This window comes from Triticum urartu, chromosome 7, assembly GCF_003073215.2.
Source record: "Triticum urartu cultivar G1812 chromosome 7, Tu2.1, whole genome shotgun sequence".
NCBI lineage: Eukaryota > Viridiplantae > Streptophyta > Magnoliopsida > Poales > Poaceae > Triticum > Triticum urartu.
This window is the reverse complement of record NC_053028.1, coordinates 491,882,890-491,908,564: the sequence shown is the minus strand read 5'-3', so window position 1 is coordinate 491,908,564 and position 25,675 is coordinate 491,882,890. Positions and strand designations below refer to the sequence as shown.

Below are 25,675 nucleotides of genomic sequence, written 5' to 3'. Positions count from 1 at the left end.
ATTCGGAGTTCCAGGTGGAAAGTTACTCGGTTTTCTCGTTTCCGAACGAGGAATCGACGCCAATCTCGAGAAAGTTGGCACCATACTCCGGATGAAGCGCCCTGTGCGTGTACACGATGTCCAGAAGCTTACAGGTTGCTTGGCCGCTCTAAGTCGATTCATTTCTCGTCTCGGTGAAAAGGTGTTGCCTCTTTACCGACTGATGAAGAAGTCTGACAAGTTCGAATGGACTCCAGAAGCTGACGCAGCGTTTGCAGAGCTCAAAGCTCTGCTCTCCACCCAGCAAGTGCTTGATGCCCCAATCAGTAAAGAGCCTCCGCTGCTGTACATCGCGGCAATGGGACAAGTTGTCAGTACAGTACTCATGGTCGAGCGGGAAGAAGAAGGAAAGGCCTTCAGAGTTCAGCGCCCAGTCTATTATGTGTCTGAAGTTTTGACCCCTTCAAAGCAAAGATATCCCCATTACCAGAAGCTTGTATATGGGATCTACATGACCACGAAGAAGGTTGCACACTACTTCTCTGACCATTCCATTACAGTCGTCAGCAACGCTCCACTGTCAGAGATCTTGCACAACAGAGATGCAACTGGTCGAGTGGCTAAGTGGGCGATTGAACTCCTTCCCCTAGATATCAAGTTCGAAGCAAAGAAGGCTATCAAGTCCCAAGCAATCGCAGATTTCGTCGCCGAGTGGATTGAACAGCAACTTCCGACTCAAGTTCACTCGGAGCACTGGACCATGTTCTTCGATGGATCTAAGATGCTGAATGGTTCCGGTGCTGGGGTAGTATTGGTCTCCCCCCGAGGAGATAAGCTCAGATACGTCCTCCAGATTCACTTCGATTCCTCCAACAATGAAGCAGAATATGAAGCACTCTTGTACGGGTTGCGCATGGCCATTTCACTCGGCGTCCGGCGCCTCATGGTCTACGGCGACTCAGATTTGGTGGTCAATTAGGTGATGAAGGAGTGGGACGTCAAAAGCCCAGCTATGACTGGCTATTGCAACGCAGTAAGAAAGCTAGAAAAGAAATTCGAGGGGTTAGAGCTTCATCACATCCCCCAACTGAAAAATCAAGCAGCAGATGATCTGGCAAAGATAGGCTCCAAGAGAGAAGCCATCCCCAGCAATGTGTTTTTGGAGCACATCCGCTCGCTGTCTGTCCAGGAGGATCCTTTCACAGAAGAAGCCCCGCAACCGAAAAGTGCCACAGATCCGACTGAAGTCGAAATTCCTGCTGTGGTCGACCTAGTCATGGAGGTCTTGGCTATCACTCCCGACTGGACGGTACCATACATCGCGTATATCTTGAGGAAAGAACTCCCGGAGGACGAGGAAGAGGCTCGACAGATCGTCCGCCGATCCAAGGCCTTCACAGTCATAAAGGGACAGTTGTATAGGGAGAGTGCGACTGGAATCGGTCAGAAATGCATAACACCAGAAGAGGGTCAGATGATCCTTAATGATATCCACTCGGGGACCTGTGGTCACCATGCGTCTTCTCGGACCATTGTGGCTAAAGCATACCGAGCAGGGTTTTACTGGCCAAGAGCAAATGAGATGGCAAAAGAGATAGTCGACAAGTGTGGAGGTTGCCAGTTCTACTCCAACATGTCACACAAGCCTGCATCAGCCCTGAAGACCATTCCACTCATCTGGCCCTTTGCTGTCTGGGGACTGGACATGGTCGGTCCACTGAGGACAGGCAGGAGCGGATTCACGCATGTGCTTGTGGCAGTCGACAAGTTCACCAAATGGATTGAAGCCAAGCCTATCAAGAATCTCGATGCTTGCACTGCTATCAGTTTCGTCAGAGGGCTAACGTTCAGATATGGGGTCCCGCATAGCATCATCACCGACAATGGGTCAAACTTCGATTCAGACAAGTTCAGAGCTTTTTGCGCCTCTCAAGGCACACGAGTCGACTACGCGTCAGTCGCGCATCCTCAGTCGAATGGACAAGCTGAAAGAGCAAATGGTCTGATTCTCAAAGGATTGAAGCCTCGATTGATGCGTGATCTCAAGCACACAGCAGGCGCTTGGGTCGATGAACTTCCGTCGGTTTTGTGGGGGCTGAGGACCACCCCGAACCGGTCGACCGGAAGAACGCCATTTTTTCTAGTTTACGGAGCCGAAGCCGTCCTACCGAGTGATCTACTTCACAACGCCCCCAGAGTCGAGCTTTATAACGAAGACGAAGCAGAGCAAGCCCAGCAAGACACAGTCGACCTCCTAGAGGAGGAGAGGGAAATGGCTATGATCAGATCGACCATCTATCAGCAAGACTTGCGTCGATTCCATGCCAGAAATGTGAAGAGCCGAGCCTTCCAGGAAGGAGATTTGGTCCTCCGAGTGGATCAACAGAAACCACACAAACTTGCTCCTACTTGGGAAGGCCCCTTCATCGTCACCAGAGTCCTCCACAATGGAGCATATCACCTCTACAATGTTGATCACCAGATCGACGAGCCACGAGCTTGGAATGCGGAATTGCTCTGCCCCTTTTACACTTGAGTTCTCCCTTGGACGAGATGTAATAAGAAAAAATTTCTGCAGTTCATTTTTACCAAAGACAAGAGTGTCCCAATAATTGTTGTCACTCTTGTTTGCATACGAAATCCCCCAGTGGGTGACTTGGCTGCGAATCCGTTTTGCCTAAGTTTGAAAAAAAATCCTACCGAGTGGAGAGCAATCCTCCCACTCGGGGGCTTAGCTGCAGTCCAGTACTCGCCTAAGTTCTCCCACTTAGAGACTTAGCTGCAGTCAGGCACTCGCCTAAGTTCGAAAAAATCCTACCGAGTGGAGAGCAATCCTCCCACTCGGGGGCTTAGCTGCAGTCTAGTACTCGCCTAAGTTCTCCCACTTAGAGACTTAGCTGCAGTCAGGCACTCGCCTAAGTTTGAAAAAATCCTACCGAGTGGAGAGCAATCCTCCCACTCGGGGGCTTAGCTGCAGTCCAGTGCTCGCCTAAGTGTTTAAAAATTCCACCGAGTGGAGAGCAAACCTCCTACTCGGGGGCTTAGCTGCAGCCCAGCGCTCGCCTAAGTGTTTAAAAATCCCACCGAGTGGAGAGCAAACCTCCCACTCGGGGGCTTAGCTACAGCCCAGCACTCGCCTAAGTGTTTGGAAATCCTACCGAGTGGCGAGCCAGACTCCCACTCGGGAGCTTAGCTGCAGCCCAGTGCTCGCCTAAGTGTTTAAAAAATCCTACCGAGTGGAGAGCAAACCTCCCACTCGGGGGCTTAGCTGCAGCCCAGCGCTCGCCTAAGTACAGGACACAACCCAATCCGCGAGTCGACTGCTACCTTCTCCTTCGGAGCTGCGTCGCAAATACAAGGTTATTCCGAGTGAAGATCAAGTTCCACTCGACGAATCAAACCATGAAGATATTCAACGAGAAATCAAGATCGGATAAAGCCTAAAAGGTCCCAGACCTCAGATCAAAGTACTCGAGCCCTCGGCTCGGCGGAGTTTAATGGTTACAAATCCACTCGGCATTCCGAGGCAAATTTAAAGTGAAGCATAAAAGTTTTTCATTCCTCAGGAGGAGGACTGGAAGGGGCGACGAACTCGTCCAAGTCGATCCCGTCTGCAATACGAGTGACAGCAGCAATAAAAGTCTCCATGAAGTCCTGAAAGTTGTGCTTCCTGGTATTGGCTACTTGGATGGCGGCCAGCTTTTCTTCTCGCGCCTCCTTGCAATGGACGCGGACCAGAGACAGAGCGACATCAGCACCACATCTAGCAGAAGATTTCTTCCATTCCGCCACTCGACCCGGGACTTCATTCAGTCAGACCATCAGGGACTCGAGGTCGTTCTGAAGTGTCGTTCCGGGCCAGAGTGATGTGTCGATCCGCGACATCGCAACCTTCAGCCGAGCAAGATAATCAACAACGCTGGTAACACGAGACTCCAGTCGGAGCACGTTCATAGCAGCCTCGTCCTTCACGAGAGAATTGGCGGGATCCAAGCCTGGCTCCACTCGACTGGTTTCTTCTTCGAGGCTCTGGCAGAATTCTGCAAACACAATTCAAGAATAAGACAGTGGCCGTACGCGGGCTCGGCAACTACAAGACAGCCGGGTTGGAATAATTACCTTCGAGCATGACGAACAGCTTCTTGGCGAGTCCACCGAGATAAGCCTCCAGATCTTTTACCTTCCCCGCCAGCTCGCCTGCCCTGTCGTGCAGAGCCATCTTTTCTTTCTTCAGTCGACTGGCATCTCGATTAGCTGTCTCGAGAGCAGTTTTCAGTCTGGAGTTCTCCTGTTCAAGAGTTCCGACCGAAGCCAGTTTCTCTTCTGCGAGCTTCGTTTTGCTCGAGGCCTCCTTCTGTGCCTCTGCAAGATCTTGATCCTTCTTCTTCAGAGCTTCCTTCAGTTTATCTGCGGGGCGTCGAGTGGAACCAACATCAAGAATGGACAAGAAAGAAAAGCCACCCGTTAAGAATGGAGAACCTCACCAGCCATACCTTTTGCTTCTTCTTGCGCCTTCCTCAAATTCTCCTGAGCAAGCTTCAAGTTAAGGTTGAGCTGGATCTGCTAATTCTCCAACTCAGTATAGCGAGCTACAAGTTCGCAAGATTTCTGTAAAAAGAAAAATCAGTCGACAGGCGTCCAAGACAAGTTGCTTCCGAGCAACCAAGAGACAATGATGACGTTTCTAAGACTACAGCCGAATCAAGAACATTCGACAGTAGTCTCGGGGACTACACCCAGTGGGTGCACTCAGCGTGCCCCCACTGTAAAAAAAAGGAGAAGAAGTCGACTGCCCGCAGTCGACCGGATACAGTCCCATTCGACATGGCCTGACCAGACCGAATGAAGAAATACAGCTACAGCAACACAATATAAAGACTACAGTCGACTGCCCGCAGTCCACCGTAGTCTCGGGGACTACACCCAATGGGTGCACTTAGCGTGCCCCCACTCGTCCAAGAATTGGCAGACACACCCAGTGGGTGTACAGATACAAAGATCTTCGGAAAAGAGATTCTTCAAACAGCATATCATAACAGACCAAATGTTGAGTCGACTGACCTGGACGTTGCTCCGAAGGGCCGAGCTTGTGTCATAAGCTGCTTGGCTGGCCTCCCGAGCCAACTTCACTTGCTCCATCATGATCCCCGCCTGACGTATAGCCTCTTTTGCAGCAGCCACTTGGTCCTCAGGGACGGGGTATGCGGCAAAAAGCGAAGACGGATCCGCACTCGACAACGAGGGCCGCGCACTCGCCAGAGGAACGGCGAAGGTCACAGAAGCCCGAGTGGTGTCACCACCACCCCGAGCCACGGCCTCGGACGCCGGAGCGGATTGGGGGGTCTTGTCAGCCGACGCCCTCTTGTGCCTCCTCACTCTCAACGGACCGTTGTCGTCGTCATCCGGGAGGTCGATAACATGAGGAGGGGCTACAAAGGAAACGTTCAATCGACCAGGGTTGCAATAAATGTTTAGTCGACTCGAAGCGGAATGTCAGTAATCATACCAGGGTTGGAGGTAACATCATCCTCCATCTCTTGGTCGTCGTCCTTGGCGGAGATCTCAGAAGTAGCAGCACTGCAAGCCTCGAAAGTCAGTCGGTTGGCTCAATGGATCGACCAAGGATCCGTCCACGGTCGATAAAGGAAAACAAGTTTTATTATTACCCAGAAATGGTGGGGACGGCCATCTTCATCTTGGGCAGGGCCTTGGGCGGCTTGGACGGCGCTGCGCGCGGGTGCTTGGGAGCCTTTCCAGTTGGCGTAGGAGAAGAGGTCCGGGGGCGTTTCGACGACTGCCCAACAGGAGCAGTCGCACTACCACGCTCCCGCGCTGGATCGTGTGTGAGCTTGGATCGCCCCTCCGGGCGGGTGGGTTCAACCTCCTCCTCCTCCTCTTCGCTGGAGTCGACGTCGTCGCCTCCCTCTCCTTCACCGTCGGACTCCCACTCGCCTTGATCGTCCCTGCTCTCACCTCCACTCGCCTCCCCTTCCTCAGTTGGCCCCTGTGCCCCATTGGGCGTCGAGTACATCTCAGTAGTCGCCTGAAAAACAACAGATAAGACAAAGGTCAATCGACCAACTCAAAGAAGACCAATGAAGAAAAACAAGATCTCAGTCAGGAACATAGAGACATACCTGGTCCACGTCGTACGAGTTGTCGAGTGGAATTACCCTCCTGGCTCCTCGGGGGTTGTCCTTGTTTCCTGTGATGCTCGACAGCCACCCCTCCAGCATCTCATCAGTGACCTCCTCCGGGTGGATCCGAGTGGTGTCGTCAAGACCCGAGTACAGCCACATCGGGTGGTCACGAGCCTGGAGCGGTTGGATGCGCCTCCGGAGGAAGACCTCCAACAAATCCATGCCCATCACACCCTCACGGACAAGCTCAACCACTCGACCGGCCAGCACTTTGACTTGGGCCCTTTCCTCCGGCGCCACTTTCAGAGAAGCAGGTTTTTCAGCTCGGTCGAGGGAGAAAGGAGGAAGACCAGTCGACTATCCTGGGGTCGCCTGGTCCTGACAGTAGAACCAGGTCGCCTGCCAGCCACGGACCGACTCCGGGAAAGTAATGGATGGAAAACAGCTCTTCCCCCTCGTCTGGATCGCCAAGCCCCCGCACAACTGGATCACCTGCGTCCTCTCGTCACTCGACTTGGCCTTCTTGACCGATTGAGAACGGCAGGTAAAGATGTGCTTGAAAAGTCCCCAATGGGGGCGGCAACCCAAGAAAGCCTCACACATGGAAATGAAAGCGGCAAGGTATACAATGGAGTTTGGAGTAAAGTGGTGGAGCTACGCTCCGAAGAAGTTCAAGAAGCTCCGGAAAAAAGGATGGGGCGGCAGAGAAAACCCTCGGTCGATGTGGGTGGCTAGGAGCACGCACTCACCATCGTGGGGCTGAGGTTCGATCTCTCTCCCCGGAAGACGTGCAGCCTCGTGGGGAATGACTCCCCCCTCGACCATGTCGTCGAGATCCTCTTGCCGGATCACTGACGGCATCCAATCGCCCTGGATCCAGCCCTTGGGCAGAGCGGACCTTGAGGAGGATCCACCCCGAGCAGATCTTTTCCCCTTCCCCTGCGTCGCCGCCTTCTTCACGCGCTCCAGAGTGGAGGTCTTGCCCTTCGTCATCGTCGCCGGCGAAGTCTCGCACGGGCCTGCTGCGCTGGGGCGAGAACGGAGGTGGCGGAAGGACTTGCGAAGGGAGAGAGGAAGAAGAAAGGAGGAGAAGAGAGCGCACTGCTTGGAAACCCCGAGCCGGCGATTTATAAGGGGCCGCTCCCGAGTGGCTGACTGGTAGGCCCAAACTATCCAGTCAAATCCCGCAGCGGACGCGCGTGCAGTACGTAGCGAAAAAGGCGACGCGGGGATCGAGGAGCTTCCGCTTTATCGCTTCCGATTACTGCGGCCGCTCCCGTCCCGCGCGCTTCCCAAAATCCGAAATCCCACGACATCCGCGAGCTGCAGAACAACTTGTCAAAACGGAAGACCCCGCCCGCGCTGACGCTTGGTATGTCACAAATAAAGAAATTCACTCGACGAAAGGCCTGGAATGGATCAAGGCGACTGAAAAAGGTTGACAACGTCATCCGTGACGATTGACCCAAAACGAGGCACTCATGTAGCCCAAAGAGCCAGTCGGAAAGTTCTCCAACCCTTTCCCCACTCAAAACCTCAATCCATTCGGGGGCTAATGATGAAGCTACGTACCTAGGGTAGGGGCACGGACCTGTCCAAGGAGCCCTACCCAAGGACGTCCCTAGAGGAAGTCACCTTTCAATCGACTTGAAGGTATCCCACTCGACAGATTCAAGACACTCGACCAAGAAGCTATCACTCGACCACGAAGCCAACCACTCGACTGCCAGAAGACCTAAAGTCACTCCGCAGGAAAACGGTCGGCTATTGAGTAGTCTTTATGGTCATTGTAGCACTTTATTAGGGGCGTTACCAGTAACGCCCAACCTTAAATGTACCTTAAACCCTGCATTACTGAGGGCAGGAGGGGGCCGGCGAACTCTATATAAGCCACCCCCCTCCTCAGTATGAAGGGTTCGCACCCCTGTTATTCACACGTCAGTAATCCAGTCGACCGCCTCCGGGCACCGAGACGTAGGGCTGTTACTTCCTCCGCGAAGGGCCTGAACTCGTACATCTTGGTGTGTTTACAACTTCCGAATAGCTGAGATCTAGACTCTCGATACATACCCCCCTACATCACTGTCAGAGTTAGAACCACGACAGAAGCAATTCTCGTGAGCGCTAAAGTTTCTGTTTTTTACAGCAAGATCAACAAGACTTTCCCCAAGTCTTCCCAACGGTTCTACTTGGCACAAACACTAATTAAAAGCATAAAACCACATATAAACATAGGCTAGATGAATTATTTATTACTAAACAAGGAGCAAAATCAAGGAACAAAAATAAAATTGGGTTACCTCCCAACAAGCGCTATCGTTTAACGCCCCTAGATAGGTATGATGATTTCAATGATGCTCATATAAAAGATAAGAATTGGAACATAAAGAGAGCATCATGAAGAATATGACTAGCACATTTAAGTCTATCCCACTTCCTATGCATAGGGATTTTGTGAGAAAACAACTTATGGGAACAATAATCAACTAGCATAGGAAGGCAAAACAAGCATAACTTCAAAACTTTAAGCACATAGAGAGGAAACTTGATATTATTGCAATTACTACAAGCATATATTCCTCCCTCATAATAATTTTCAGTAGCATCATGAATGAATTCAACAATATAACCATCACATAAAGCATTCTTTTCATGATCTACAAGCATAGAAATTTTATTACTCTCCACATAAGCAAATTTCTTCTCATCAGAATAGTAGTGGGAGCAAACTCAACAAAATAACTATCATGTGAGGCAAATCCAATTGAAAACTAAAATCATGATGACAAGTTTCATGGATATCATTATTCTTTATAGCATACAAGTCATCACAATAATCATCATAGATAGCAACTTTGTTCTCATAATCAATTGGAACCTCTTCCGGAATAGTGGATTCATCACTAAATAAAGTCATGACCTCTCCAAATCCACTTTCATCAATATAATCATCATAAATAGGAGGCATGCTTTCATCATAATAAATTTTCTCATCAAAACTTGGGGGACAAAAAATATCATCTTCATCAAACATAGCTTCCCCAAGCTTGTGGCTTTGCATATCATTAGCATCGTAGATATTCAACGAATTCATACTAATAACATTGCAATCATGCTCATCATTCAAAGATTTAGTGCCAAACATTTTAATGCATTCTTCTTCTAACACTTTGGCACAATTTTCTTTTCTGTCATACTCACGAAAGATATTAAAAAGATGAAGCATATGAGACAAACTCAATTCCATATTTTTGTAGTTTTCTTTTATAAACTAGACTAGTGATAAAACAAGAAACTAAAAGACTCGATTGCAAGATCTAAAGATATACCTTCAAGCACTCACCTCCCCGGCAATGGCGCCAGAAAAGAGCTTGATGTCTACTACACAACCTTCTTCTTGTAGACGTTGTTGGGACTCCAAGTGCAGAGGTTTGTAGGACAGTAGCAAATTTCCCTCAAGTGGATGACCTAGGTTTATCAATCTGTAGGAGGCGTAGGATGAAGATGGTCTCTCTCAAGCAACCCTGCAACCAAATAACAAAGAGTCTCTTGTGTCCCCAACACACCCAATACAATGGTAAATTGTATAGGTGCACTAGTTCGGTGAAGAGATGGTGATACAAGTGGTATATGGATAGTAGATAATAGTATTTGTAATCTGAAATTATAAAAACAGCAAGGTAACGAATGATAAAAGTGAGCGTAAACGGTATTGCAATGTGTTGAAACAAGGCCTAGGGTTCATACTTTCGCCAGTGCAAGTTCCCTCAACAATAATAACATGATTTGATCACATAACTATCCCTCAACATGCAACAAAGAGTCACTCCAAAGTCACTAATAGTGGAGAACGAACGAAGAGATTATGGTAGGGTACGAAACCACCTCAAAGTTATTCTTTCCAATCAATCCGTTGGGCTATTCCTATAAGTGTCACAAACAGCCCTAGAGTTCTTACTAGAATAACACCTTAAGACACAAATCCATCAAGACCCTAATTTCACCTAGATACTCCAATGTCACCTCAAGTATCTGTGGGTATGATTATATGATAGGCATCACACAATTTCAAATTCATCTATTCAACCAACACATAGGACCTCAAAGAGTGCCCCAAAGTTCCTACCGAAGAATCATGACGAAAAGGTGTGCCAACCCCTATGCATAGGTTCATGGGCGGAACCCACAAGTTGATCACCAAAACATACATCAAGTGAATCACGTGGTATCCCATTGTCACCACAGATACGCACGGCAAGACATACATCAAGTGTTCTCAAATCTATAAAGACTCAATCCGATAAGATAACTTCAAAAGGGAAACTCAATTCATTACAAGAGAGTAGAGGGGGGAGAAAACATCATAGGGTCCAAATATAATAGCAAAGCTCGCGATACATCAAGATCGTATCACCTCAGGAACACGAGAGAGGGAGATCAAACACATAGCTACTGGTACATACCCTCAGCCCCGAGGGAGAACTACTCCCTCCTCGTCATGGAGAGCACCGGGATGATGAAGATAGCCACCGGAGAGGGATTGCCCCCTCCGGCAGGGTGCCGAAATGGGTCTTGATTGGTTTTTGGTGGCTACAGAGGCTTTTGGCGGCGGAACTCCCGATCTATTGTTCTCCTGGATGTTTTTAGGGTATATGGAGATATATAGGCGGAAGAAATACGTCAGGGGGGCCACGAGGGCCCATGAGGGTGGAGGGCGCGCCCAGGGGGGTGGGCGCGCCCCCTACCTCGTGGCCTCCTTGAAGCTTCCCTTACGTGGACTCCATGTCTCCCGGGCTTCTTCTGATCCAAAAATAAGTTCCGTGAAGTTTCAGGTCAATTGGACTCTGTTTGGTTTTCCTTTTCTGCGATATTCTAAAACAAGGTAAAAACAGAAACTGGCACTGGGCTCTGGGTTAATAGGTTAGTCCCAAAAAATGATATAAAAGTGTATAATAAAGCCCATAAACATCCAAAATAGTAGATAATATAGCATGGAGCAACCAAAAATTATAGATACGTTGGAGATGTATCACTAACACGCGGTTTATTTCGTATGACAGGATCCGCTCAACAGACGGAGTAAGCAGCACTCTGTGAAGGCTACGGGATCACGAGATCCTGAAGAGCCCCGTGCCTTCACAGATGATGACAGCCATGATGAATCCTTTCGAAAGCAGCAACAAGTAAGTGTGGTTGAATCGACGCCACCAAACCATGGGGGAGAAAAGAAAAGGGTGGTATTGCAATTATTTAAGAATGACGAGTATGCTTCGTACGACACTGAGAAGAAAAAAGGAAAAACAAGACTCCATCAGAGTGTATAAATGATTCCGAGGACACGAACAATAAAAAGAGGAAAATCGGCTCTAGCAACTTAAAAAAGAGGTCAGAAGTTCCTGAAACCTAGAGGGCCCAGCTAGACGTGGTTCGACAGGATTTCGTAGCGTCACTGATCAACACTACAAATCATGAAAAACAAATGGTCTTAGTTGATGACATTGTCGTGCTATCAAAGCATTTGCAATGCCTCACCCATAAAGATGAATCTGAAGATGGCGTATGGTTGGGTGATGAAGTAAGATAGTATTTCATAAATTAGTTTATGAAGTTTTATTTTTGTACAATACAATTAACTTGATTATTGTTGTAGGTGGTTGATGCGGCAATCCAGCTCATGCGTCATGATGAACCAATTGACACAAGGGACGGCCAACTAGTTTACATTGAGAGGGTGGCTGGCGTCGCTAAGCTCGAAAGAGATGGTAGGATAGAGGAGTGCTACGAGGACGCTTTGGCAGGCATTTCTGGAACAACACAAGGCACCACCTACCTGAAACATAATATGGTATTTTAACCTGACGTAGAACAATTTTTTTATTACTATACACGTTGATATAATTATCTGTGCACTCCAGGTTTTCCTACCTATGAACAGTTTAAATGTCCACTGGTTCCTTGTGGTCGTAAACCCCAGAAGGAAGGAGATTCAGGTTCTTGATTCACTTTTCCACTGTATGGTACCCAGAGAAGTAAATAAAGTGGTGAGAATTTCAACATATATTTAATTATAAGAAAATATTTAACATCGTATGTAAGTATTAGTCGTAGGCAACTTCTCATTCCATTGGGCTTGCAGGTACGTGGGATGAAAGCACAGCTGAGAGCAGCGATGCGAGTCAATGGGATTGAAAGCAATGCATGGGAAGACATTAACGTGACGCAATGGCCAGTACAGAATATTAATGTGCCAAAATCCGATGAGACGTCAGTCAACAATATTAGCTTTTGTTTTTGTTTTAGATTGTTAATATCTGAAATGCTGATCTAACAACATAAAATGTTGCAGTTCTTGTTGTGCACTATACATGCTGAAGAACATCGAATTATTTACGGGAGTAAAACTGAGGTTGCAATATGATGAAGTACGTAGAGTAACACCTAAAATTCTGTCATTTTCTGAAACGTGTGGAACGATACTAACATATCCTCGCATGCAGGCCTACATCGACAGATTCAGAAAAGAGCTACCTGTTGTGCTTGTCGATTCACCCTACAACAAAATGAAATACAGGAATAGGTTCAAGCAGTACCATGCTAGGGTATCGGATGCAGCTGCGGTTGAAGACGATGAGGATGCAAGCAGTTAGTCCAGCATTGTGGTTCATTCTTACATGTGGAGTGTACACTTGGCCATAAAGCGATAGAGTAGGGTGTGGTTGGGTTTTAGTCCAGAAGAAGGTTTCCTACTCGTGTTCTTAGTCCATTGCGGATGAGTCAAGTTGTGAAACTTCAATAATATTGGTTATAATACTTTATTCAAATAAATTTGGTCTCTACGCGATCTCGTAGAAATCTATATTTGCTTTTTACAACCATGTGATAGTAACAGTACCTGGGCAAGGTTCGGATCAATTATAGTGCACGGGCAACCCTAGTAGAGTAATGGATTATGATATGTCTATTTTCATACGAGAGAAAAAGGTACGAGCATGAGCATAGCCTCACAACAGAAGAAAAAATACTTCATGAATCAACACGCAATCCCAGAAAACGGCACAGTCAATGTCTCATAGGCAGGCCGCAAAGCCAAAAAACAGAGCATCGGGATAACCAGAGTAAAGCACGTACCATAGGGGGCCTCTGCAGGTGCTGCAATGACCATGGTGCGGCATGGTAGGACGTGCGCTGAATTGAAGGGATCACCTTCAGGAGCACAGTAGGGTGGCCATGGTACATCCATCCTGCCTCAGGGAATCACATAGCATGTTCTGTCATAGCCCTACAAAACAGAGAAAAGATTACTACTTGTACTAACCTTGTCAAGTGTGTGCATGTAACAAATGTTGGACATAACTAAAGACGGAAGAATGGAATGCAACATATGTAAGAATGGAATGGTCATTCCTTTCTCTCTGCTTTTTGCGAGGATCATTACTCTCCCTTTAACAAGGCTAAATCATCATAATAAGAATTAACACCAATCTTCAAACAGTGGATATCCTATGTGAATCTAATTTTTCTTATAAAGCACATGCCAAGTCTGTTGATCCCAGTCCAGCAATTGCACAAGAAGAAGCGAGCATCATAAATATTGATCAACATAAACTATGAATTGTTTATAGTACATTCCAAAATTAATAGCTTATCATCTCTATTGATCTCCAAATCTCACCTATCAGCCAAATTAAAAGAATACATGTTGAATGAATGTATAAGTGTATGAATGCAACGATTGAACCTTCGTACATCTTACAGTCGGGGCTGGCCGTCTAGGCCGGCGGCCGGCTTCATCTAGTCCCGCAAAACATGATCCATACCCAACCACCTTGTCTTCGGACGAGATGCATAGCCAGATCAAAGTGCGGCCATAGCGGAGAGGCGTAGAGAACACAAACAACCAATTGGGATGTGGGAAAGAGGTTGCTATAACCTTGTGGCTATAGGCACCCGCATGGAGGACTGGGAGGTGGGATGGCGCCGAATCTTCGCCGGCGGCCGCCGCGGGGAGGGAAGTGCGCCTCCTGTCGTGTTCTTCGTTGAAAAGGTGATGCGAGATCGCGAGGGAATTGGGGTGGAGGGAGGGAGGGGCCGCGACGTGCGGCTAGATCCTGCCGGCGAGGATTTAAACCCTAGCGGCGGCGAGGAATAAACCCTAGCGAACGGGATAAAAATCGAACCGAAAATAGCCCTGAAATTCGTACCGAGAATACCCTCGAAATATTTGGAAGGGAAAATCTGATCAGTTCGAAATATTTTCTCTCTCGAAAATGCCCCTCGGGGTCTGATATAATACACGTGACATCAGCGTATTGTATCAGATCTGGACCATCGAATTCGCTCCGACAGACGGTCCATATTGTCCGGATGCACTGTAAAATGACTCAGTTTATATGGATTGTAGCTAGCACGTAAAGTTCTTGTAAAATTAATTACTATGATGATTGCTAAAAAGCACATGATATGTTAAAAACAACATGATTTTATGAAACGTTTCTAATTCTTAGAAGTCGGAGAACAATTTAATTGTCGTTCTACGACCATCGAATTCTACCATAGTTTTAGATAGTGGGTTGTGCCAAATAACGGCGGTCCTTCCAAATGAGCTATAGCGGGACTATAGCAAGGCTATAGCCGGCTATTGCATAACTTCATCAGATATACATGTTACTAGTCTAAATTACTCCCCACTTCTGTTAGTAGAATCATGTCATATTAATAGAAATCACGACAATATGATATCTCTCTTTTAATTATAATATATTTTATTAAAATATGTCAAATACATTAAAATTAGATTTTGAGCCCATTTCATGTCCTCTCAGAGGTTAACCATGTAAATAATGCATTTATAGTTGCCAATCTTCAATGTCTGGTGACCTATCTAGTTTAAAGTCCACACACATGAATGGCTGATGCTTTCACGGGGAAAGCTCATATGTTGTTGGTTTTGGTGTTATGGCTCGACTCGTTAAACTCGTGCTCGTTAAGGCTAAGCTTAATGAGCAAAAAACTCTCATCGGCTTTGTCCATTTAAAAATCGTTAAGCGTGTCAGTATTGGTTCACATTACCCGCTTTTGCTTTAGTTCTGTCCGTCTTTTTACAAAGAAAGATAGCAATCACATGACGAGGTATGCTAGTTATTATCTCATGTGGACTCGGTTGGATCGGTTGGATTGAACAGATAGATTGAAGTGCCAAGAAATGTTGCCACTTATAACATAGAAATATGTATTATGTTGTATTAACGTGGCGCTCATGAAACTCGTTAGCTCACTTGTTAAGTTTAACGAGGAACCTGTGCTTAGCTTTGTTCATTAGAAAACGGACTATGAGCTTAACAAATCAAGTAACTCGTTAATCCGCCCTTAATCCTTAATCGACCTCCACCAAGGAAAAGGCATCTTTTTTTTCTACAAACAAAACGAGTGGCGAAGTATTGTTCTAAAGAAAATCTTTTCTCGAATATATAATAAAATAAAGAAAAGGAAGAAGAAAAAGGCGATCGCTTAGTGGGTTGCTGCCGAAGCCCACCACCACAGGTCGAGGTCCAACCCAGCCCAGCACACAGGACGCACCAATCCAAAACCACTTATTACTCAAAGTTGTCTCAAAAAAACTTATTACTCAAAAATTCCCTAAAAAAACCTTATTACTAAAAAAACAATCCAAAACCACTTTCCCTTTCCCTTGTCCCTGCCCACCCCACGCCGCGTTGCCGTCTCCGCCGCACCGCCGCCGTCCCGCTCCTTCTCCTCCGCCGGAACCCACCGGAGCACGCCTCGAAGAGGAGCAAATCTTTGTGCGCCCTCTGCCGGATCTGTATCGGCTCCCGCGACTCCTCCCTCTGTCGGTAAGGAAACCCCCTAGCTTTGGTACAGCCTTTCGCGATGAAGAACCGAACCGAATCCAATCCAATCCAGGCGGATCTCTTTCGTCGAGACCGTCTGCTCTCACTTCCCGTCCGCAGTGTAGGCAGGGCTATCGTAACGAGGGGTTCTGAACTTCTGATGATGCATCCAACGATGTTAGCTTAGGAATCAAGGCACTTGCTCTTGCATGCATTCTATGCATTCGATCCCAATCCCGATCACGGGTTCGGTCTGCAGATGCTCTCAAGACGGGGAGGAAGGAGCCAAATATTTTTGTAGCACTGCATCGTAGGGAAGGGAGTAAATTAAATAACTTCACCCCTTGCAATAGCATATTAGGTTTCAAATTTTCATAGCATCAACGGCAAGGGGGACTGTGCAACGGTTAACCAACGTGGATTATAAATTTGCAAGCTCCCAAAAATGTAATCATGTTCTGTGCGAAGTGCGAACGACTGAACGAGGAATCGTGGAAGAACAAATATTCTAACTTCAAATTTTCTTTCAGTATGTCACCATGTCAGAATGCCAATTATCAGCGCTATGATAAATTGCATCATGTGTCGTTCACACATTTCAGCACAGTGGTCTATATAGATTTTCTTTTTCAACTTACATGTGCTCTATCGAAAGGGAATTGCTCTTCTCTGTACGTAGCATATGGAGAAACATGAAGAACTTAAGCTGGGGTCTCGAGTGCTTCATTTAGTCTTAAAAAGTTCACCCAACAAATCTCACACATGGCCCAGGTGAAGCTTTGAAACTGCATGTACAGTATTATTTAGTTTCCCTCTCGACTCATTTGATCCTTCTTGCTGACAAGTTCCAACACTATTTTTCACTCTGAAGTTGCTAACAAAGTAACAAGTAGACAGACCTTGTTAGAGTGCTCTGTACTGTATACACGAAAGCTGTTTCAGTACTTCCTGTTTTGATATACAAATAATATTTATTTTATCTGGAAAGGCTACACATCAGTAATACCTCGATAAAACAGAATATTCTTTTAGGGTAACACCGAAGTCACATTTGAGTTGCTGCAGAACTACGAGTGTTAAAATTGTGTAACTGCTAGAGGGGAGCCAGAAGAAGGAAACCGAAGTCATGTGCTTGAATCTCTATGTTTATACTGTCACACATTTACATAGCCTTTGCATTTTGAATTGATATCAACATGTCCCACAAGTTGCCATAACATTTCCATATCTGTGTCCTGCATGCAGCAGCGCCGAGTTGCCGGAGCAGATGGTGGGATTCGGTAGCCTTGCTCCCAAGACCAAGAACCTGGTGGTGGGCGGTGGGTTGACGGGGTTCGTCTTTGGGGTGTACTATTACACCATGAGAGCAGTCGGCAGCACTGATGAGCTGCAGGTCGCCATCGACAAGTTCGAAGACCTGAAGAAGAAGGACGCCGACACCAACCCTGCCGCACACCCCTCCACCCCAGGCTCATCGTAGGAAAAAAACATGAACTTAAATTTTGTTTACCTGTACCAAGCTTGTAAACTAGTTACCTCACAACTAGAGCCCAGAACCATGGCTTGGTTTCTTTGATGATAATGGGTCATGTTAGATAGAGCTTTTTATGGCATGGGTGGAGTCCAGAATTAGTAATGCTTTTGTGTTTATGGTGGCCACGGTGCCTGGAAGTTTGATATACTTTTTTTTTGAAACGGAGGAAGTTTGATGTACTAGTACTGGAGTAGAATTTTTGGAGGCACATTATTGCAATTTGTTGCCATTACATCCATTTCGTTCTTTATCTCCAAGAACCTTGCAGGAACTCCCTGGCCAACCTCAGCTCCTGTGCAACATTTCGCCTCTCTAGAGGCCATCGAGCGTCGCTGCTAGGCTAGCCACGCTCCCACTCCCGCCGCTGGCTGCTCTGGGCCCGGCGGCCACCAAAACCGGCTGTATGGCCCGCTCCTCCGCCTGCAGCTCGCGGAGCCCCCCCTCCCCCCCCCCCCTGCGTCGCTGCTCCACCTCCCTGGGCGACCCCCCTCGGTACGGCGGTCCTTCACGGCCATCCACCCCTGGATCCGTTGCATCCACGACGGCTGCGTCAGATCCGGCCTCGACGTCGCGTATCCTGCAACGAGACGGCCGGCCATGGGCGGGGGCGCGCCTCGGACCAGCGGATCTGCGCAAGCCCCCCCCCCCCCCCCCCCCCCCCCCCCGCAGGAGGGTGGCCGCCTCAAATCCATTGTGGCTCTCCCTTCACCCCCGGTCAACCATTCCCTTTCGAGCCAAGCAGAGGGGGATGGCGAGGGGTGGACAGAGGTCACCTCGAGGAAGAACCGGAAGGCTGGCTCCCCCCCCACCCCGCTAGGTCATGCGCAGCGCCGCTCATCGCAGCGCTCGGACCGGCGCTGGGGCTTCAATGCGGTCGGCAGCCGGCGAGGCCTTCTTGAGCCAGTTCAGAGGCAAGTGTTTCCGCTGCCTTAGCAAGCTCCACCGCCGCGTCGACTGCAGAGACCCGCTGCGCTGCATCATCTGCAAGCGAGCCGGGCACTTCGGCAAGGAGTGTCCCCAAAATCCAAAGAACGGCGGTCCAGGAGGCTCCGCTCGTGCCAGGCTGGGGCCGCAGCCTCCTCGGATCCCCGTGCGAGACCGCCTGCGCTTCCCGCCGGCCCCGGTGCCGACGCCGATGGACCGTCTGCTCCACTGCGACCCCGCGCGGCGGCCACGCTTCAGCAACAGGGTGATCATGGCGACGCCGGCCCTCGAGCACGACGAGTTCATCCTGCACCAGCACGCCGTCACGCTCACCGCAGGTGACCGCCGCCACTCCACCAACGCGATGGCGGTCAGCAAGGCCATCATCGAGCAGCTCAGCACCCCGGCACACCTGCTCCGCGTCACTGCGCACCACCCGGAGGCCTTCCTCGTCCACTTCGACCTCCCTACGCACCGAGACGATGCGGTGCGGCGCGGTGTGCTCAAGATTGACGGTGGCAAGTACTTCGTCAGAGCATGGCATGAAGACGATCACGCGGCGATCCTCAAGATGAACCTGCATGTGCGCGTCGTCGTCGAGGACCTGCCCATGCAGTTTTGGTCCCTGCAGGGGGGCGAGGAGGCCTTCGGCGACTTCGGCCGCATCGATCGCCTGGACTTGCACACGCTGGAGCGGGGGCACACCAAGCATTTCGCCTGCTAGCTCTGGGTCTGGGATGTGGCTCACATCCCCACGCAGCGCGCGCTCTACATGCTCAAGCGCGGAGCCGGCCATGTCGATGAGGTGATCGCACTACAAAAAAAAGACACATCCGTGACATTTTGGGCCGAACGATTTTTTTTCTGTCATACATATGACACTTCTATGATGATAATTGTGACAAAACCCGGTATAATCATAGATGTGGTGGGCTCCTACTTCTATGACAAGAAATCATGACAGAAAATGAGCTTTTCGTCCTAGGCGGGCCGGAGACGCAGCTGCATGACATTCTTTGAGTCGTCCATGACGGAAAAAACCATGGTAGAAGCGAGGGCGAGGAAAATTTCAGGGAGTTCCCGGTTACGGTGGGAGGTAGGGGGCCGAGCGATGCGCTCTTCTCTCGTACACGTATGCACGTGTGTGCGAGGCGTTGGCTCTAACTGAACCCGAGTGAGGCGTTGGGCTCTAACTGAATCCGAGCGATTGCATTGCAGGCTACGCGTTACTGAACCCACGCGATTGATGGATGACTGTTAACTGAACCCGATCGAGCGATTTCTTTGCTACTGCTGCTAACTGAAGCTGATCGATGCTGCCTCTGGATGAACAGTGAGCATTGTCGGGGGGTGGATGAACAGTTCCCGGTGGGGGTGGATGAACAGGACCCCGTGGTGTTGCCTCTGGATGAACATGACCCCGATCGATCGAGCCGGTTGGGGCTGGATGAACAGGACCCCATGGAGGGCTGGATGAACAGGACCACCCCGTGGAGGGCAGGATGAACAGTAGACGGTGGAGGGCAGGATGAACAGTAGCTCGTGGAGGGGTGGTTGAACAGGAGCCCGTGGAGAGGGCTGGTTGAACAGTAGCCGATGGAGTAGCGCGCGGTGGAGGCTGGATGAACAGGAGCCCGTGGATGAACAGTCGCAGGTGAAGGCTGGAGGAGGTCGATGGTGGATGAACAGTAGCTCGTGGAGGCTGGAGGGGGTCGACGGTGGAGATAAAAAGTATCCCTTGGAGTCCCGTTTTGCGGTACCCACACCCCTCCCGATGAATAGGACCCCTGTTTCGACCGTAGCACTCCAACACAAGTCCGTTTCATCCGTTTTGCGGTACGCCACACCCCTCTCGATCAACAGGACCCCCGTTTCGACCGTAGGAGGTCCGTTTCCTCCGTTTTGCGGTACGCCAGACCCCTCCCGATGAACAGGATCCCGTTTCGAACGTGGCCGGTTGAACACAAGGCCGTTTCCTCCGTTCTATGGTACGCCAGGCCTCGTTTCCATCGTCTGTTCCGTCCAAGCCCTCCCGATGAACAAGACGCATTCCGTTGCCTCCCCATGAACACGACGCATTCCGTTGCCTCCCCATGAACACGATGCACTCTGTTGCCACCCCATGAACACGATGACGATACTATTTCTCCGTTCCGACCCAGCCATGTACACGAGCCCTGGCCGTACGTATGCGCGAGTAGGCATTCGAGACCCTGCCCGTATGTACACATACGTGGCCGTATTTTCTTTCTTGCACCCTGGACGCTGTACGTACGTGTAAATGCTACGTGCGTGCCTCTACTACGACACGTGGCGCCTCTACATCGACCAGTATGTACGTACACGTTCGCGACCAGAATGACAACGCTACGTACGCTTCGACCAGGTGGGTCCCGACTGTCAGGCACTTCCTTGCGTGCGAAGATGTAGCTGGTGGGTCCTAGCAGTCAGGGGCAAACGTTTTTTCACGAAATACGGTGGCCCGTCCGGTGGGTCCCCGCTATCATGTGGAGGAATAATTATTTTGCGCGTAATAAGGAGGCACTTCCTTGCTGCGGCCGTGGACCCAGCTGTCAGTGTCTCCACGCACAGTACTCTTCCGACGGAAGTCGGTCATTGACCACATTGACCACGCCGCGCTGAGAGCACCACGACGGTGGACGACGGCGAGGCCTAGGAAGGGGACGACGCGGAGCCGGGGAAGACGCGACAGTGGAAGCCCGCGCGGAGAGGAGTACGAGGGTTCACTGGTTTGGCTGCGGTGTGAGGCTGCCGTCACCGCAGGGCCTGGCCAGCGGTGGGAATAGTAGGGGCGGTGAGGCCTTCGCGGCAGCACAGCCGGCCACGGGAGGCAGGAGCATGCGGCACGATCGGCGCTGATTTGGGCGGCTGGAGCAAGAAGACCAGAGGTTGAAGAAGCACTACGGCCGTTGGATGGACATCGTACGGTCACTGGAGCTAGAATCGTTCATATTGACTAAGTTGACAAAGCCCTTCGTCCCCGTCAACTTAGTAGGCCCACAAGTCAGCCTCCCACCAAGGTGGGTCCCAGCTAGCTGGGGGAGTATTCATTTTTGTGCGTAATAAGGAGGCACTTCTGGTGGGTCCGAGCTGACAGCGGGGGGAACGTTTTTTTCACAAAATACGGTGGCCCGTCCGGTGGGTCCCAACAGTCAGAGGGAAACGATTTTTTTCACAAAATACTGGTGGCCCGTCCGGTGGGTCCCCGCTATCAGGTGGAGGAATAATTATTTTCCGTGTACTAAGGAGGCACTTCCTTGCGGCTGCCGTGGACCCAGCTGTCAGCCTCTCCACGTACAGTACTCTTCCGTTGGAAGTCGGTCGTTGACCACATTGACCACGCCGCACCGAGAGCACCACGGCGGTGGACGACGGTGAGGCATAGGAAGGGGACGACGCGGAGCCGGGGAAGACGCGGCAGTGGATGCCCACGCGGAGAGGAGTACGAGCGTTCACCGGTTCGGCTGCGGTGTGAGGCTGCCGTCGCCGCAGAATAACAGGGGGTGTGGGTGAGTAGAGGGATGCCCTAGCCAGCGGTGGGAGTAGTAGGGGCACTGAGGCCTGTGCGGCAGCACAGCCGGCCGCGGGAGGCGGGAGTAGGCGGTCCCGCCGGCGCTGCTTTGGCGGCTGGAGCAAGAAGATCAGAGATTGAAGAAACACGACGGTCGTTGGATTGACATCCAACGGTTACGTCTGCTTGAATCGTTTGTTGACGTATATAATAACTAAAAAAATCTTGCATACGCGTCAACTAAACAGGCCCACAAGTCAGACCACTCCCTCTTTTTTTAATAGTTTATATATAGCTCATGGCAACTTCTTATGCCATTTATTGCAGTCATTTTTTTGGTTGGCCAGGGCCAATTTCGCATATTTCTGTGGGTTCCAAACTATTTTTAATACCGAAATGTCCAGTCAGATTTAAAGTACTTTGAAGATATATTTAAATTAGGTTAATGCCCAGTGAAATAGGAATCTGAAAATGTAATAACATTCAGAAATTATAAAGTAATTGCCAATTTGTCATCTGTTTTTATATTTACAACCCATTTCATATTACTTTCAAGATTTGCAGGCGTCTTGAAAGAGTTGTAGCCCATCAGGGCGCAGAAAAATAAGTAGGCCTAGATTGGGTATTCTTCAAAAAAATAAACTGGGCTCATTTTCACAAAGAAAAAATAGCTGGGCTGGTCACATGGCGAACATAAAATATAAGCCTGGGCTAGACGGGCCAGAGCCCAGTTCAAACCCTGATCCGTCTCAACAATACCAAACAAAAAAAATACTGCTCGAGTAGCTACGTCCCAGGTGTCAGCCGATCTTGTGCTGTTCTCTTGTCTATTGACTATATACGCTCACAATGTCGTGGGTCCCAGATGTCAGGAAAACACTAGGAGGAAGCATTTTATTTTTCCATACGCTAACGTGGTGGGCCCCTACTGTCATCCTCTCCACGTACTTCTGTCGATTCCTGTTGTTTGTTGACCATGTTGACAACGCGAGAGGGCGGCGCCGCGGCGAGCCCACCAAAGCGCGCGGAGGACGTCGGTGTTAACGATTTAGGAGATGGTGGGGGCGGCGATGCGTGCGCTGAGGCGCAGCCAACCGTGGGAGGCGGAAGCAGGCGGCCCCGCCGGCGCTGGTTTGTTTTTGGCGGCTGGAGGAAGACAGGACTGAAGAAACACGACAGACTGTAAAAGCAGCAGGAGTACTTAACAACCTTAACTGAAACCAGCAGGGGCACTTAACAACCAAAGCTGAAAGTAGTATGAGTACTTATACAGGTTCAACCGTACAAAGCACGCCTCGAACAGTGCTACTTTGCCTGTAGTTAACCAAGGGTGAGGCCGCCAAGCCCCAGGACAAGGCCTAGGCGCCACCCCACGCATCCACAACCTTCTGAAAGCGGCTTCATCTCACAACGTGGTCAATAAACAGGATATTCGCTTTAGAGCCATGGAAAAGCATGAACATAATCTTCTGTCCTATTCTCCAAGATGGACGGGCCTTCATTATTTGAGACCACCCATGAATAAGTATGTTTTCACCTCCAAGGGGAATTGAGTAGGTCGACATAAACATCATGTTGTGACCAAGCGCAAGTCTGACCCGGCCATGGTCAGGCATCTATATAGGAACAATAGAACTCGGCAGTTCCTGTTTCAAGAAGATCACAACTGTAAAACTGTGTATAAGCAATAGTTTATGAACAACATATATAACAGAAAACAGCTCGTACCATAAGTTTCTCGACACAGTTGGACCTGTTCAACGAGTGCAGCAGTGACACACATATCCCACGTGGCCTTCCACCATTGAAACGCCCCACAAGGACCTCAAGACGATCAATAAAGTGTATGAACTTGTGGATGTCGATCCAGTCAACTTCAGTGCCATTAGTAACAGCCGAGTTATTACCAAGTAACAAACGAGCAGACTGCTTAACACTGAAAAAACCTACACGTGCCACCAATTATAAGAAAATATTAGTTAGAAGTAGCATCTTCGTGAGAGATTCGTTGCTACTTCTAAAGTTAAATTGTGATTAGTTAGATAGAATAGGTGGATTAAGAAGTAATCGAGGCAACAAGCAAGAACCAGATATAAAACTAACATGGATGAACAACTGGAACGACGCAGGGGTTGAAGATCGCAATGAAGATGAGACCAGGTTCTGCTATTTCCATCAACATTCGTGCGCCAACTTTCAGTCCGTAACACTTGAGAAAGTTTATCCAAGTTCGGCCATAAAAAAGCAGGGATCTTCTTGGTTCATGAACCCAACTCGGAACTTATATCCATGGCTTGTCTTCACTGTGACCATTAAACTAGTGTATTCGGTTATGGCAAGGCCGAGCATCTTGAGTACATGTGTTCTGGTAGAGCAAATAATACACTGCAGGAAAAATAATATGAGAACACAGCATGTTCAAAAAAACCCCACCCTCCCGGATAGAAAAGAGGATTCTAGGAACATACTGTGCGCGTTTCGAAATGCTGGGTTAGGATGAGAAGGAACAAGTGTGGCGTCTCACCGAGGGCGCAGAAACCTGTAGGGTACTCGCACTTTGGGCACTGCAAATGAAACACACTAGATTCAATAGGAAGAAAAATGCATCAACGGCGGCAGCTGCCATCCTAGGATTACCTGCGACCAAGGGACTTGGGTTTATCGGGGATGGATGAAGAATTTGTACCTGGTTCTCCATGAGAAAACCCTATACAATCACCGAGAGGGGGTTTTCTCTAAACAAGCAGACGAGGGAGAAGGGGATTCAGGCCCAGTGAAATATTGCCGCTTCGTCCGTCCAGCTTACTGCTAAAGCTGGAAAGGGGGGTTGTGATTTGATGGCTCATTGGGCATTACTACGGCGCTATGACCGGGGTGTGTATACCGTGAAGTTGTGCACTCTAATTTGTGCATATGGCACGTGGACCCCGTTGCCTGTTGCCCCACATATCAGCGAAAGGAAGTAGAAAGACAGGAGTAGCTAGTTATACATAAATATATTTTTTGACAGAGAGATACTCCCTCTGTAAAGAAATATACAAATCTTTTATATCACAGGCTCACCTTGCCGAGAAATATACTCCCTCTGCAACGCACGGGCATTATGGGGGTTCAGCTTTTTGATGGGGGTTCAGCTGAGAATATAATACTCAAATAGGCTCACGGTTCTGGACTTTGGGCCGCAGGCCGACCCTGCATGTTTGGGGGCCCATGTGTTCTACCTCAGCGCTTTTCATATTGCAAGCGATCGGTACGATGTTGGTTTTAGATGCTGTCGCAAGGCGAATACACAAAATTGAATAAAGCACGGCAGCTGTTGGAATGAAATCGAACGATAGTTCCTAACCAGCAATCAGAGTTGCAATTCTATCAACGATATACCATGTGATAAATAATACTGTCATACTACTTATACACACAGGACACTTGTTTCACCATGCCAGATTATTACATCAAAATCTCTCGGAGGATAGATCAGTTCGGCAGTTGCGTGCTGCTACTGAAGAATTTCAAAGTTGATTTGGACCAGCTCTCCTTGCCGAGAAAGATCGATTTTGACATCATCCCCTACCGCAAGATATGATTTTGAATTGAACCTTGACCATCCTTTAGCATCAATCATCATGTGACCATCCTTTGTACTTATGGTATATTGAGTAGGTTCATTCACACCAAGGCTGCGCATGGTAAGAGAAACTTGGCCGCGGTTGCCCGGATT

The 25,675-nt window shown here is 49.0% G+C and overlaps 1 long non-coding RNA gene and 1 pseudogene across 1 annotated transcript; both read left to right on the top strand.

Moving 5' to 3' along the window:
* Positions 1 to 15,745: 15,745 nt before the first annotated feature.
* LOC125520981 lies at positions 15,746 to 17,546 on the top strand. The gene is made up of 2 exons (XR_007288942.1): positions 15,746 to 15,970; positions 17,213 to 17,546. It is a non-coding gene; the product is annotated as an uncharacterized LOC125520981 (long non-coding RNA).
* Positions 17,547 to 19,035: 1,489 nt separating this feature from the next.
* The window catches only part of LOC125523848, a 30,560-nt pseudogene continuing 23,920 nt past the window's right edge, over positions 19,036 to 25,675 (top strand).